Genomic DNA, 17,098 nt, shown 5'->3' on the forward strand with positions numbered 1-17,098 from the left:
GATCCTCCCACCTCCCAAGTAGCTGGGACTACAGGTGCTTGCCACCATGCCTAGCTAGTTTTTTGTATTTTTTTTTAGAGATGGGATTTCACCATGTTGCCCAGCTGGTCTGAAACTCTGGGGCTCAAGCAATCCATCCACCTTGGCCTCCCAAAGTACTGGGATTACGGCCGTGAGCCACCATGCCTGGCCTATTTTAACCATTTTAATGAACAACATATTCACCAAAGAGAAAATGGTCACAAAATGAGGTGTGTGGCTCCTTAAATGAATTAATATACATTTTTAAAGTCTTTTTACATCAATAAGTATTTGAGCTTTAAGCTTAGAGCAAATTTAGAAACTGCAAATCTAAAAGGGCGTCTGTGAGTCACTTCTTGCTATGAACTTTCTATTCCCAGTTAATTCTCAAGACAAATTTTCAAAGATGTTATAAACCCAACCATATAGAAGTTCTAACACTGTGCTACATTTCGTTAATAGGGTTCACAAGTAATTCTCTCCTCGGTGGTAAATGGGTTCATTTTTTTCATTTAAAAACATACTACTCTCTAGAAAGACAAAGACCATAGTAAGAATATTATTAGTCGGCTGGGTGTGGTGGCTCACGCCTGTAATCCCAGCAGTTTGGGGGGCCGATCGAGCAGATCACTTGAGGTCAGGAGTTCGAGACCAGCCTGGCCAACATGATGAAACTCCGTCTCTACTAAAAATATAAAAATTAGCCGGGCAAGGTGGCAGGCACCTGTAATCCCAGCTACTCCAGAGGCTAAGGCAGGAGAATTGCTTGAACCCAGGAGGTGGAGGTTGCAGTGAGCTGAGATTGCACCATTGCACTTCAGCCTGGGTGACAGAGTGAGACTCCATCTTAAAAAAAAAAAAAAGAAATATTATTAGTCAAGAGTATGGAGGGGAAAGGATGAATCAAAAAGAAGCTCGCAGGAAAGCAGCATGCAGGCCAGGCACAGTGGCTCATGCCTGTAATCCCAGCACTTTGGAAGGCCAAGGCGGGCAGATCACCTGAGTTCGGGAGTTCAAGACCAGCCTGACCAACATGGAGAAACTCTGTCTCTACTAAAAATACAAAATTAGCCCAGCGTAGTGGCGCATGCCTGTAATCCCAGCTACTGGGGAGGCAGAAGTAGGAGAATCCCTTGAACCCGGGAGGCGGAGGTTGTGGTGGTGAGCCGAGATTACACCATGGCACTCCAGCCTAGGCAACAAGAGTGAAACTCTGTCTTAAATAAATAAATAAATAAATAAGAAGCGTGCATTGATTGGGTAGCCTGGACTTTCTGCTCTTTCCACTGGCATATAAGAAGCCCTCATTGGGTGCCTGCTAAGAACACTGGTACACCGTCTTGCTCCTGTTACTCACGCGCTGGCGTAGAGGACAGCATCTGCGCCATAGTTGTGGAGGGAAAGGAAAATAAAACTACAAAAAGCAAAGATAAAAGACAGTTACTTTTACAACGCTTTGTCCAGGCAACATTCCAGTGATTCAGTGAGGATTTAACAGAGTCTTGAATAATTTTGGTACCTTTCTAAGTGAGAGAATTTACTTAATCCGTTTATCTATATGAGGCAGCCACGTGAACTTTAGAAGAAGTATTTAAAAAATCAGGGGAATATGCAGATAGTGTTGAATTGAGTTGAACGTTCCATTCCTGTAAAAATGTTCAATGTATCGGATATGTGTTGAAGGGGAGGAAAAATATCTCTTCTTCTCCCTTGCTAAGTTTTCAGCTGGGCTCCTGTAGCAGAAGACAGACTGACAACAGGAAAGTACACAAATTTTAAAAGTCTTACATGACACAGGGGCCTTCATAAGGAAATGACCCAAAGAAATGGTGAAATCTGAGCATTTTTATGCTAGATTTGATGAAGAGCCACAGAGGGGAGAAGTGAGAGGACGAAGGGTCTGAGCTGAGCACAGTGAGCTTGACAGTAAGAGCGCTGTTTTCCCCGGAGTCTAGGGAGGGCGCCTCTCACCTGAGGAGCTAATGACCTTCTTCAGGGGAGAAGAGGGAAGGTTAATGCCTGCAGCTTGAAATATTCACTATACCCTATTTTGGGGTAGCAGGTCCTGAACACCACTGTAGAAAAACATCATAAAAACTGGAACTAGGGCTGGGCACGGTGGCTCATGCCCTTTGGGAGGCCGAGGTGGGTGGATCACTTGAGGTGAGGAGCTCGAGACCAACCTGACCAACATGATGAAACCATGTCTCTACTAAAACACAAAAAAATTAGCCAGGCATGGAAGTGCACACCGTGGTCCCAGCTACTCGGGTGTCTGAGGCAAGAGAATCATTTGAACCCAGGAAGCGGAGGTTGCACTGAGCCAAGATCATGCCACTGCACAACAGCCTGGGTGACAGAGCAAGACTCTGTCTCAGAGAAAAAAAAAAAGAAACACTGGAGTTTTGTGTCTTATTTTAGGTGTTATAATTTATGTATCTCATTCCATTTATCCATGACACACTCAGTAGAATCAGAGAAAGAAGTGTTACTTATTCTTTTTAGTGCTAGTATTTAAAAAAGATTCATCAGCGCTTAGCATGCTTGAGCCTCAGTACCCCAGTGCTTGCCAGTTTGCTACCCTGTGATATTCTGGGCAGTCACTCTTGGGCTCTGTCATAAGAATAGTTACTTATATGCTCAGTCAGATGGTTTCAGATATAAAATTATTAATCCCTTTTAATGCTAAAGGAAGATTCCAAACGGCAAACAAAATCAGGAAACTTTGCAGGGACTTGAGCTACTTGAAGCCAAGACGATCCTTTTTTCTCCCTTTCTCTACACTTGCTTCCCAGTTTTTTCCTTGGCTTTCTTTTTCTTTATTCTTTTTTTTTTTTTTTTTTTTTTGAGACAGAGTCTCGCTGTGTTGCCCAGGCTGGAGTGCAGTGGCATGATCTAGGCTCACTGCAACCTCTGCCTCCTGGGTTCAAGCGATTCTCCTGCCTCAGCCTCCGTGAGTAGCTGGGATTACAGGTGCCTGCCACCACGCCCAGCTAATGTTTTGCATTTTTAGCAGAGACGGGGTTTCACCATGTTGGCCATGGCTGGCATCGAACTCCTGACCTCAGGTGATCCACCTGCCTCGGCCACCCAAAGTGCTGGGATTACAAGCGTGAGCCACCGTGCCCGGCCTTGGCTTTCTTTTTTCAAATCCTCTCTTCTATCTTGCTTGACTCAATATTCTTCTTCCTTCTCATTTCCTTCGTGATAAGATGGGAGACATGCAGACATTTTAGCTGGTAAAGCAAAACATGCTAAAGCAAGTTAAATTAGGAGAATTTGATGTGAATACATGACTGTTTTCACCCTGCATCTTGCAATAATAATTTGGTTGATAATAATTAAGCATTTTGTTAGGATATTCACTCTTACTGGCGAAAAAAAAAAAAAAAATCATGCTTCTCCACACTGCCCCTCCTGTGCCTTGATGGGCCACTATTGCCACTATGAGCTTACATCAATTTCCCAGACATGTTTTTCTTGAATTCCCTCCAATAATAATAATCTTAGGCTGCCTTGGAGCTCACTTGCCTATCCTTCTTCTTACAACTCTAGCGAGCTTCTTACTACTGTTACCGGAAAGGGGTCCTGATCCAAACTCCAAGAGAGGGTTCTTGGATCTCATGCAAGAAAGAATTCAGGACGAGTCCACAAAGTGAAAGTACATTTATTAAGAAAGTAAAGGAATGAAGAATGGCTACTCCATAGGCAGAGCAGCCCCGAGGGCTGCTGGTTGCCCATTTTTATGGTTATTTCTTGATGATAAGCTAAACAAGGGGTGGATTATTCATGGTTCCCCTTTTTAGACCATATGGGGTCACTTCTCGACTATGTCATGGCATTTGTAAACTGTCATGGTGCTAATGGGAATGTAGCAGTGAGGACGACCAGAGATCACTCTTGTGGCCATCTTGGATTGGGTGGGTTTTAGCCAGCTTCTTTATTGCAACTTGTTTTATAAGCAAGATCTTTATGACCTGTGTCTTGTGGCGACCTTCTATCTCATCCTGTGACTTAGAACATCTTAACCATCTGGGAATGCAGCCCAGTAGGTCTCAGCCTCATTTTACCCAGTCTCTATTCAAAATGGAGTTGCTCTGGTTCCAACACCTCTGACACTACTCCTATGCCCTGTGATTGAAGCCAGTAGAAAACGACAACCTATAACTAGTCCAGGTGCTTGCTCTGGGCGAAGGAAATACGGACTGTGTAACAGAAGAAAGTAGTTATAAAAACCAATTAGGGGCTGGGCGCGATGGCTCGCATCTGTAATCCCACCACTTCGGGAGGCTGAGGAGGGTGGATCACTTGAGGTCAGGTGTTCGAGACAAACCTGGCCAACATGGTGAAACCCTGATCTACTAAAAATACAAAAATTAGCTGGATGTGACAGTACGTGCCTGTACTGCCAGCTACTCGGGAGGCTGAGCAGGAGAATCGTTTGAACCCGGGAGGTGGAGGTTGCAGTGAGCCGAGATCGCACCACTGCACTCCAGCCTGGGCGACAGAGTGAAACCCTGTCTCAAAATATAAATAAATTAATAAATTCCAATTATGACCACATGACTAGCTGCAGAAACAAAGGCTGTCATAGCTATGGGTGTTTCTTCCTTATTTCACTGTGAAGATAAATATATATAATTGGTATAGCCAACGTTTTCTCCCTTTCTCACCCTCCGTCCTCCTGTAATCTGACATGAGGTGTGTAAAGCAGTGAACTTCATATCGCAGTGTCTGGCTTGCAGGATGCCAAAGGGGAATGCAACTCAATTAGAAATGGAAGCAGCAGCATCTAACTTTGAAGAAAAGGTCTTTCTATCCAGTTTTGGGGGAGAGAATCAGCATGTTTTTAGTTGTATGAAGGATAATTGCTTTATGATAGGTGGCAGAAGCATGGTTTTGCTACCATCTCTATTTGGAAGTTAAGCATGGCTGAAAGTGATGGCTTTGTATGCCAAGTCAACAAAGGGAGGATGGTGCTGGAATTGTATTGTGTCAATTTAGCCAAGTAGGAGCTACGTTTCCCAGAGTTCCCTTCTCTGCATGGTTTCGGGTTAGCATGGGCCACAGAGACATTTGTCGAAGATTTGGAAGGCAGAAGTGGAGCAGCAGCCATTCTCTTTTCACGTTCTGGAGGCTGGCACGGAGACCCCAGGCGCCGCCCCGACACACGCATGTTGTTGCTTTTCTGTGGCTCCCGGGCCTGGGCTGAGCAGCAGCTGGGCCCACAGCTCTTCCTGCTCCTGTGGGATCCTCCTGAAGCTTTTCCACCTCCTGGGCCAGGTGAGTGTTTAAGTCCTGCAGCTTCACCATTGGGCTGCCCCTTCCCCAAAGCAGGAGTACTGGAGGCAGTGAGAGCCTGATGAGGGTTCCAGCCCAGACCCTCTTGGCTTCCTCCGCTTCACTCTTATCTTCCCTTCCTGCTGCCCACCCTGAAGACTTCGGATGCCAGTCCCAGACAGACTCAACAGCCTCACTCAGATGGTTTAATCAGCCGCATAAGGCTCCGTTTCCAAAATACCTTCTTGGTATATCGCCTCAGTGCCCTGCTTCTCTAATTGAGCTTGGATTCAGGGCCTGTGACACAAATTCACTCACATCTGCAACTTCCCTCCTGGCTTCCCTCCAGGTGCAATAGGGAAACTGCACTTCTAACTTTAGAGCTTTACATCTTCCCCCATCTGCCTGTATCCTCAGGAGCCTGTCACTCATTCCTTCTCCCTTACGTATACCACACTTCTTAATAGAATCCCCCAAAAAGCTTTTAAATAAGCTACTGCTTCTAAACATCCCCACTTTATACATTCCAGACTTCTCCTCCACTCCAAATCTCCTTTGAATTTCTCTCTTTCTTCATAGTCATATTCCTCAAAAGCATAGTTTATATTTACTGTTTCCATTTTCTCACTCCCAACTCTTCAACCCATGCTAATCTGACTTCCGTTGACCCACTAACACAGTTCTCAGGGGCACAGGGACCTCCATATTATTAAATCCACAGACAACATTGGCCTTTGTCCTACTGGTCCCTTAGCAGCCAATGGCACTGTTGACCTTGCTGTTTTTTTTCAAACACTCCTTCTGTGGCTTCCTGGACAGGACCCTCTCCTGGCCATCTCTCTGGCTACACCTCCTCTGTGACCTTTGCAGATATTTCATTCCCTATGCAGCTCAGCAAAGGCTCAGTTCTTATTTTGTATTCTCTCCAAAACTGTCTACTATGCTGCAGTATCAGTTACCACCTGTTTGTATCCCCTTAAATTTCATATGTTGAAATCTTTCTTTTGAGACAGAATCTCTCTCTATGGCCCAGGCTGGAGTGCAGTGGTACAATCTCGGCTCACTGCAATCTCCGCCTCCTCAGTTCAAGCGACTCTCCTGCCTCAGCCTCCCAAGTAGCTGGGACTACAGGCACGCACCACCATGCCTGGCTAGTTTTTTTTTTTGTATTTTTAGTAGAGACGTGGTTTCACCGTATTGGCTGGGCTGGTCTCGAACTCCTGACCTTGTGATCCACTGGCCTTGGCCTCCCAAGGTGCTGGGATTACAGGTATGAGGCACCGTGCCCGGCCCATATGTTGAAATCTTAACCACCCAAAGTGATGGTGGTAGAAGATAGGGTCTTTGGGAGATGACTAAGTCATGAAGGTGGAGCCCTTCTGAGTGAAATCGTGCCCTTCTAAAAGACACAAGAGCGCTCTCTTGCCCTATTTCTCACGTGAGGGTAGAGTGAGAAGCTGGCCCTCTATGAATCAGGAAGCAGCCCTCACCGGCTGCCAAATCTGCTGGCACCTTGATCTTGGACTTCCCAGCCTCTAGAACTGTGAGAAATAAATGTTTACTGTGTAAGCCACCCAGTCTATGGAATTTTTGTGATAGCAGAGCCCAAATGGAATAAGACACCACCCATACACACACAACTCTCAAAGGTACATGTCCAGCTCAGACATCTTTCTGAGCTGTAGTCCTATTCCACTTGATATTTAACATCTCCTCTTGCTCAAAAGCACTGCAAACTTAATATGCCCCAAACTGAACTTAATTTTTATGCTAAAGCTTGCTATTTTCTAGTATTTTTTGTATCTGTGAAAGGAGCCCTCCATCCAGTTATGCAGGCCAGAAACTTAGACCTTGATGCCTCTACCTCTCCCACCCACCCTGGACTCTATACCGTCTGTTCCTAATGATTTTGCCCTAAATATCTCTTGGGTAGTCTACAACCCTTCTCTGCCTGTCCATGCGCTCATAGTCCAAACTCTTCTCATCACTGTGAGCCTGGACTATGACAGTGACCTCCTAGCCGTTCCACCTGGCTAGGTGAGGTAAGCTCACTCTTACCTTCCGATACATTTTCCACACAGAGCCAGACCACATTTTTTTTTTTTGGAGACTGATTTTCGCTCTTGTCACCCAAGCTGAAGTGCAATGGCATAATCTCAGCTCACTGCAACCTCTGCCTCTCAGGTCCAGGCAATTCTCCTGCCTCAGCCTCCCAAGTAGCTGGGACTACAAACGTGCACCACTATGCTCGGCTTATTTGTTTGTATTTTTTGTAGAGATGGGGTCTCAGCCTCCTCAACAGGAGACTGGTCTCGACCTCCTGACCTCAGGTGATCTGCCTGCCTCGGCCTCCTAAAGTGCTGGGATTGCAGACATGAGCCGCTGTGCCCGGCCCACCAGACCATATTTTTAAAATACAGATCTGATCATATTGGCCCCGCTTTAAACTGTTTCAGTGATGTCCTCTATTCTGTGGCCCAAAGGCTATGAGTGAACTGGTCCTTACGGACTGCATCAGCCACATCTCCTACCCACTGTCTCTGTTATTTCTTTCACTCTAGTCGTATTACACTCTTTGTCATTCCAAATACCTCCTATGCTACTTCCCATGCCAGAACATGCTTTCTCACATCCCCAGATGCTCCTCCCTCCCCTTTTCACATGACTAGTTAATTCTAGTCGTCTTTCAGAATGGGCACGGTGGCTCACGCATGTAATCCTGGCACTTTGGGAGGCAGAGGGCCGAGGCGGGGATCCCCTGAGGTCAGGAGTCCAAGACTAGCCTGGCCAACGTGGAGAAACCCCATCTCTGCTAAGAATACAAAAATTAGCCAGGTGTGCTGGCGCACACCTGTAATATCAGCTACTTGGGAGGCTGAGGCAGGAGAATCACTTGAACCCAGGAGACAGAGCTTGCAGTGAGCTGAGATCGCACCACTGCACTCCAGCCTGGGTAACAGAGTGAGACTCCATCTCAAAAAAAAAAAAGAATTACACACAAGCACTTACTGAAGGAAACTTTTCTCAGTTTAGTTAAATCCCCTGAGCTCTCTCAGCTCCTCTGCTGCAGCACCTACCGCCCCTCTCATGTTTTAACAGAGACAGGATCCCTCTATGTTGCCCAGGCTGGTCTTGAACTCCTGGACTCAAGAGATCCCCCCATCTTGGCCTCTCAAAGTGTTGGGATTATAGGTGTGAGCCACCACGCCTGACCCATTCTCATTTAATGTATTTGTGTGATGATTTAATTAATGTGTGTTCACCTAGCTAAATCTACATGCCATGAAAACAGAGTGGATGCCTTAATATTTTTGCAATAATGTATCCTCCAGCTCCTGCCTCAGAGTCTGGCACATGGTAGGTGCTTATATGTCAGTTCTATATCAATAAAGCGCATGCTGGCTAACTTATTCCAAAAGGGAGTTTGAGAAATATTGGATATCTCACTAAATGGATGGGTTCCCAGAGACATCTGGGAACCAGCGCAGCTCTTGATAAGGAGGTGTCAGGAACTAGTCAGTCAAATCCTCCAAGGGCTACAGTCCCACACCAACCATTTAGTAAGTGCAGGAATCAAAGTGTGGGGGCAGAGGGTGTAGCTGAGCCATGTTCCTGGCTGGAGGATTGCAGGCACCTTAATTGAGAGTCCCACCAGTGCTTCACACAATGCGCATGGGGTGAGTATTGAGGTATTTTCCCCAGAGGAAACTGGGGAGCCCGGTTAAGAAGGAGGAAGGGATGTTGACAACCAAAACAATGAATGTTGAATGGGTCTTTTACTGTTTCCTAAATGCTTCAATGCCTTGGCTCTTTCCATCTTCCCTTCTCTCTAGCATGCATTTCTCCGGCTCTTCATGAGAGCATTTCCACCATCATGCAAATATCCTCCAGTATCTGCCATCTTTTTTTTTTTTTTTGAGATGGAGCCTTGTTCTGTTGCCCAGGCTGGAGTGCAGTAGTGTGATCTTGGCTCACTGCAACCTCCGCCTTCTGGGTTCAAGAGTTTCTCTGGCCTCAGCCTCCCAAGTAGCTGGGACTACAGGTGTGCACCACCATACCTGGCTAGTTTTTGTATTTTTAATAGATGGGGTTTTGCCATGTTGGCCAGGCTGGTCTTGAACTCCTGACCTCAAGTGATCCACTGGCCTCTGCCACCCAAAGGGCTGGGATTACAGGCATGTGTCTGCTATCTCTTTTTTTTTTTTTTTGAGACGGAGTCTTTCTCTGTTGCCGAGGCTGGAGTACAGTCGTGCGATATTGGCTCACTGCAAGCTCTGCCTCCCAAGTTCACGCCATTCTCCTGCCTCAGCCTCCCAAGTAGCTGGGACTACAGGTGCCCACAAACACGCCCGGCTAACTCTTTGTATTTTTAGTAGAGACAGGGTTTGACCGTGTTAGCCAGGATGGTCTCGATCTCCTGACATTGTGATCCACCCACCTTGGTCTCCCAAAGTGCTGAGATTACAGGCATGAGCCACCGCGCCCGGCCCAGTGTCTGCCATCTTTAAAAACAACTGCAACCCCTTCTTCCTGCTTTTAGAGGATTTGTAAATGTTTGAGCCTTTGATCCCAGCTCTTTCCATGGCTGCCTCTTTCTCATTCATTCATTCATGAATGTCACCTTTTAGGCAGCTTCCTAAATATGTTATTTAAGCATCACCTTTCCACCCACTTCATTTGGTAAACTAATGATTGAATGAGAAAGCACACCTGTGTCCTTCCTCTGATCAGTGTCCCACTGTGTGTGTGTTTTTTGCCTACCAGATGCACCTCTTTTCTTATGTTGTCCAAGCATACTGTGTGTCATACAGTAAACCGCCTGCTTCCTATTAGAGTTTGTTAGAAGTGCATTGAAACATTAATATTATGTAGGTTTGGGGTAAAAATTAGAAAATAAATGAATACTGGAGAAGCATCCAGCTCTCTATGAGTTCCTGAGGAGTTACTGTTAAATCACTTTGCCTGTGATCTTACTTTGGAATATATGAAATTGAACAAATTGCTGTTAAAGCAGTTTGAACTTAGATAGCTTGACTTGTACACATTTGTAGAGTTTTTCTCTTTTGCTGAATGCTAGGCCTGTTGTATAAGTTGAGGTTTTGGTTTCAATACTCTGCAGATAACAAAACTTCCAGCCTTGCAAGTATCAAGCTGATCTGCAAGTGAAGTAAATGCCAGCCAGCACAAAACCCAGTACTCTAAATACAGAAACAAAGTTTAGCCTGGCATGGTGGCTCATGCCTGTAATCCCAGTACTTTGGGAAGCCAAGGCAAGAGGATCGCTTGAGGTCACAAGGTCAAGACCAGTCTGGGCAACATGGCAAGACCACATCTCTACAAAAACATTACAAAATTAGCCAGGCAAGGTGGTGCATGCTTGTGGCCCTGGCCACTCGGGAGGATGAGGCAGAAGGATCGCTTGAGCCCAGGAGTTCAAGGCTACAGTGAGCTATGATCACAACACTGCCCTCCAGCCTGGGCGACAGAGCAAGACCGTGTCTTGTTTTGTTATTATTAATTTTTGTGGGTACAGACACACTGTCTTTAAAAAACCCCATAAAATCCAGATATTTGGAGATACGACATTTATCATGCCCAGCATCCAATAAAAATTACTAGGCCTGTGAAGAAGCAGAAAATGGTAACCCATAACCAGAAGGAAAATCAATCCCTTGAAACAGATACGTAAATCAGACAAATTATGAAATTCACAGATAAGCATTTAAAAATGTCTATTCAATGACTTTTAAAAAAAACATACATATAATGAAGAAAGAAATGGGAACTATTAAAAAATGATTTTTGGGGCGGGCGTGGTGGCTCATCCCTATAATCCCAGCATTTTGGGAGGCTGAGGAGGGAGGATCACTTGAGGTCAGGAGTTTGAGACCAACCTGGCCAACACAGGGAAACCCTGTCTCTACTAAAAAGCCCCAAAAAATTAGCTGGGCGTGATGGTGCATGCCTGTAATCACAGCTACTCAGGAGGCTGAGGCAGGAGAGTGTTGAACCTGGGAGGCAGAGGTTGCAGTAAGCCAAGATTGCATCCCTGCACTCCAGCCTGGGCAACAGAGTGAGTCTCCATCTGAAAAAAAAAATTGTAATTTTTGGGCAACTGATTCGTACTTTATTGATATTTCCTTAATTTAAAAAAATTTAATATTTAATTTTTGTGGGTACATAGTAGGTTTATATCTTTATGCAGTACATGGAATATTTTGATACAAGTGTACAATGCATAATAATCACATCAGATTAAGTGAAGTATCCATCCCCTCAAGCATTTATCCTTTCTTTGTGATACAAACAATCCAATAATATTCTTTGAGTTATTTTTAAATGGACAATAAATCATTGTTTCCTATAGTCACCCTGTTATGCTATCAAATATTAGATCTTATTCCTTCTATCTATATTTGAGTACCCATTAACCATCCCTCGTCCCATCATTCTAGTCTCTATCTTTGTGAGTTCAATTGTTTTAATTTCTAGCTCCCCTAAATAAGTGAGAACATGCCAAGTTTGTCTTTCCGTGCCTGACTTATTTCACTTAGCACAAGGGCCTCCAGTTCTATCAATGGTGTTGAAAATGGCAGGATCTCATTCTTTTTTATGGCTGAATAGTACTTCACCATGTATATGTACCACATTTTCTTTATCCATTTGTTTCTTGATGGACATTTAGGTTGCTTCCAAATCTTGGCTATGGTGAATAATGCTGCAATAAACATGGGAGTGCAGATATCTCTTCAATATACTGATTTCTTTTCTTTTGGATATATACCTAGCAGTGGGATTGCTGGATCATATGTTAGCTCTATAGTTTTCTGAGGAACTCCAAACTGTTCTCCGTAGCGGCTGTACTGATTTGCATTTCCACCAATATTGTACGAGGGTTCCCCTTTCTCCATATTCTTGCCAGCATTCTTTATTGCCTGTCTTTGGGATAAAAGCCATTTTAACTGGGGTGAGATGATATCTCATTGTTTTGATTTGCATTTCTCTAATAATCAGTAATGTTGAACACCTTCTCATATACCTGCTTACCATTTGTATGTCTTCTTTTGAGAAATGTCTGTTTAGATCTTTTGCCCATTTTTCAATCAGATTATTAGATTTTTTCTTATTGAGTTATTTGAGCTCCTTACATATTCTGGCTATTAATTCCTTGTCAGATGGATAGTTTGCAGATATTTTCTTCCATTCTGTGGATTGTCTCTCCATTTTGTTGATTGTTTCCTTTGTTGTGCAGAAGCTCTTAAAATTGATGTCATCCCATTTATCTATTTTTGCCTTGGTTGCCTGCGTTTATGGGGTATTACTCAAGAAATCTTTGCCCAGTCCAATATCCTGAAGAGTTTCCCCAATGTTTTCCTTTAGTAGTTTTTTAGTTTGAGATCTAGATTTAAGTCTTTAATCCATTTTGACTTGATTTTTAAAAATATGGTGAAAAATAAAGGTCTAGTTTTATTATTCTGCATATATTGAGTTTCTCAGCACTATTTATTGAAAAGACTGTCCTTTGCTCAATGTATATTCTTGGCACCTTTGTTGAAAATAAGTTCATTGTAGATGTATGGATTTGTTTCTGGGTTCTCTATTCTGTTCCATTGGTCTATGTGCCTGTTTTTATGCCAGCACCATACTGCTTTGGTTACCATAGCTTTGTACTATAATTTGAATTCAGGTAATGTGATTCCTCCAGTTTTGTTCTTTTTACTCAGGATAGTGTTGGCTATTCTGGGTCTTTTTTGGCTCCATATAAATTTTAGGATTTTCTTTTCCATTTCTGTAAACAATGTCGTTGATAATTTGATAAGGATTGCATTGAATCTGTAGATTGCTTTAGGTAGTATGGACATTTTAACAATATGAATTCTTCTAATCCATGAATATGGAATATCTTTCCATTTTTTTGTGTCCTCTTCAATTTCTTTCATCAACATTTGATAGTTTTCATTGTAGAGATCTTTCACTTCCTTGGTTAATTCCTAGGTATTTTATTTTATTTGTGGCTATTATAAATGGGATTACTTTCTTGATTTCTTTTTCAGATTGTTTGCTCTTGGCATATATAAATGCCACTGATTTTCATATGTTGATTTTGTATCCTGCAATTTTAATGAATTAGTTTATCAGTTCTTATACTTTTTTGGTAGTCTCTAGGTTTTTCCGAATATAAGATCATTTAATCTGCAGACAAGAATAATATGCCTTCTTCCTTTCCAATTTGGAAGCCCTTTGTTTCTTTCTCTTGTCTAATTGCTCTAGCCAGTAATTCCAGTACTACAATGAATAACAGTGGTAAAAGTGGGCATTCTTGTTGTGTTCCAGAACTTAGAGGAAAGGCTTTCAGTTTTGACCCATTCAGTAGGATACTAGCTGTGGGTCTGTTATCATATAGCTTTTATTGTGTAGAGTTTTTGTCATGAAGGGATGTTGAATGTTAAATACTTTTTAGCATCAGTTGAAATGATCGTATGATTTTTGTCCTCCATTCAGCTGATGTGATATATCACCCTGATTGATTTGCATGTGTTGAACCATCCTTGCATCTCTGGGATAAATTCCACTTGGTCATGATGATCTTTTCTTTTTCTTTTCTTTTTCGAGACAGGGTCTCATTCTATCACCCAGTCTGTAGTATATCACCCTGATTGATTTGCATGTGTTGAACCATCCTTGCATCCCTGGGATAAATTCCACTTGGTCATGATGATCTTTTCTTTTTCTTTTCTTTTTCGAGACAGGGTCTCATTCTATCACCTGTATCAGTCTGTAGTGCAGTGGTGCAGTCATGGATCATTGCAGCCTCAACCTCCCCAGGCTCAGGTGATCCTCCCACCTCAGTCTCCCAAGTAGCTGGGATCACAGGTGTATGCCAGCACACCTGGCTAATTTTTTCTATTTTTGTAGAGACGGGGCTTTGCCATGTTGCCAAGGCTGGTCTTGAATTCCTGAGCTCAAGCAATCTGCCCGCCTCTCCCTCCCAAAGTGCTGGTACTATAGGCATAAGCCACCATGCCCAGTGAATGATCTTTTTAAAGTGCTGTTGAATTTGGTTTGTGAACATTTTGTTAAGGTTTTTTTCCATCGATGTTCAGCAGGGATATTAGCCTGTAGTTTTCTTTTTGTGATATGCCGTTGTCTCATTTTGGTATGAAGGTAGTACTGGCCTCGTAGAATGAGTTTGGAAGTATTCCCTTCTCTATTTTTCAGAATAGTTTGAGTAGGAAGGGCATTAGTTCTTCTCTAAAAGTCTGGTAAAATTCATCAGTGAAGCCTTCGGGCCCTAGGCTTTTCTTTGCTGGGAGACTTTTTATTATGGCTTTGATATTGTTACTTGTTATTGGATGGTTCAGGTTTTAGATTTCTTCACAGTTCAATCTTGGTAGGTTGTGGGTGTCTAGGAATTTATCCACTTATTCTGGGTTTTCCAGGTTATTGGCATATAGTTGCTCATAGTAGTCTTTAATGAGGCTTTGAATAACAATCCTTTGCATTTCAGTAGTATCAGTTGCAATGCTTTCCTTTTCATCTTTGATTTTATTGATTTGGGTCTTCTCTCTTGTTTTTCTTAGTCTGACTATAGGTTTATTGATTTTATCTTTTTAAAAAAACAACTTTCATTTTGTTGATCTTTTATATTGTTTCCTTCATTTTGATTTCATTTATTCCTGCTCTGACCTTAATTATTTCTTTTCTTCTTCTTCTTCTTTTTTTTTTTTTTTTTTTAAGATGGAGTCTCGCTCTGTTGCCTAGGCTGGAGTGCAGTGGCGCAATTTCAGCTCACTGCAAGCTCCGCCTCCCGGGTTCACACCATTTTCCTGCCTCAGCCTCCTAAGTAGCTGGGACTACAGGCATTTGCCACCATGCCCAGCTAATTTTTGATATTTTTAGTAGAGACGGGGTTCCACCATGTTAACCAGGATGGTCTCGATCTTCTGACCTCGTGATCGGCCCACCTTGGCCCCCCAAAGGGCTGGGATTACAGGCATGAGCCACCACGCCCAGCCATTATTTCTTTCTTCTACTATTTTTGGGTTTGGTTTGCTCTTGATTTTCTAGTTCTTTAAATTTCATCATTAGGTTGCTTATCTGAAATTTTTCTAATTTTTTAATGTAGGTGCTTATAGCTATAAAGTTTTCTCTTAGTGCTGCTTTTACCATATCTCATAGGTTTGGGTATGTTGTATTTCTATTATCATTTGTAACATGGTTTGGCTGTGTTGCCACCCAAGCCTCATCTTGAATTGTAGTTCCCGTAATACCCACGTGTCATGGGAGGGACCCAGTGGGAGGTAATTTAATCATGGGGACAGCTTCTGCCATGCTATTCTCATGATAATAACTTCTCATGAGATCTGATGGTTTCTCCCACTTTGTTCTGCTCTCATTCTTCTCCTTCCTGCCACCACGTGAAGAAGGATGTACTTGCTTTCCCTTCCACCATGATTGTAAGTTTCCTGAAGCCTCCCTAGCCCTGCAGAATTGTGAGTCAATTAAACTTCTTTCCTTTGTAAGTTACCCAGTCTCGGGTATGTCCTTATAGCAGTGTGAGAATGGACTAATAAGATTTGTTTCAGGAAGTTTTTAAATATCCTTCTTAATTTCTTCATTGACCCGTTGGTCATCCAGGAGCATATTATTTAATTTTCATAAGTTTGTATGGTTTCCGAAATTCCTCTTGTTATTGATTTCTAATTTTTTTCTATTGTGGTCCAAGAGTTGCTTGACTTAATTTTTAAAAAATGTTTTAAGACTTGTTTTGTGGCCTAACATCTGGTCTGTCTTGAGAATGATTCATGTGCTAAGGAGAAGAATGTGTATTCTGGAGCCATTGGATGAAATGTTCTCTAAATATTTTGTAGGTCCCTGTGGTCTGTAGTGCAGATTAAGTCTGATGTTTCTCTGTTGAGTTTCTGTCTGGGAGATCTGTCCAATGCTGAAAGTGGGGTGTTGAAGTCTCCAGCTATTTTTGTATTAGGGTCGCTCTCTCTCTTTAGCCCTAATAATATCTGCTTTGTATATCTAGGTGCTCCAGTGTTGGGGTGCATACATTTACAATTGTCATATCCTCTTGCGAATTGACCCCTTTATCATTATATAATGACCTTCTTTGTCTCTTTTTATTGTTTTTCTCTTGAAATCTATTTTATCTGATATCAACATAGCTACTCCTGCTCTCTTTTGATTTCCATTTGCATGAAATATCTAAAAAATGAAAAATTTTGAGCTGGAAAATACAATACCACTGGAGTAGCAACTGATTAGACAGTGCAAAAGAAAAGGTCGGTGGACTTTAAGACACAACAATGGAAATTATCCAAACAACAATGGAAATTATCCAAACAGAAACATGGATTTAAACATAGCTGTAAAACAATGATCCTCAGAACCTTAGTTCCTGTCAGGCAAAATCAAGAAGCCTCACATACATGTAGTGAGAGAAAAATATTTGAAGAAATGATGGCTATTTTCCATATCTGATGTCTAATGTGAACCTACTAGAAGCCAAGCACACCCCAAGAAGAATAAACCAAAGAAGATAACTCCAAGGCACATCGTCGTCCAATTGTGCGAGCCACAAACTGGGAGGAAATATTTGTGATTCATGTATCTGACAGAGGACTTGTAGTGAGAAAATATGAAGGACTTCTAAACTCAACAATAAGAGGACAACAAACTGGAAGCTATAAAAGTGGACAAAACATTAGAACACATATTTTACAGGAGAAGACATGTAAACACTTCAGTAAACACATGGAAACTTATCTCACATCTTTATTCATTAGGG

The 17,098-nt window shown here is 42.6% G+C and overlaps 1 protein-coding gene across 6 annotated transcripts in view; it reads left to right on the plus strand.

The window, feature by feature from the left end:
* The window catches only part of HTR5A (5-hydroxytryptamine receptor 5A), an 80,934-nt gene that overhangs the window by 15,349 nt on the left and 48,487 nt on the right, over nt 1–17,098 (plus strand). The window contains exon 1 of one of the 6 annotated variants that reach the window (XM_026447003.1): nt 4,564–5,304. The exons of the other annotated variants lie outside the window; for them this stretch is intronic. The gene's annotated coding sequence lies outside the window, so the exon portion shown is untranslated. Of the gene's footprint in view, nt 1–4,563; nt 5,305–17,098 lie in introns of those variants that run through there. 6 annotated transcript variants of the gene reach the window in all.

Source organism: Piliocolobus tephrosceles, chromosome 8 (genome assembly GCF_002776525.5).
Source record: "Piliocolobus tephrosceles isolate RC106 chromosome 8, ASM277652v3, whole genome shotgun sequence".
Classification (NCBI taxonomy): Eukaryota; Metazoa; Chordata; class Mammalia; order Primates; family Cercopithecidae; genus Piliocolobus; species Piliocolobus tephrosceles.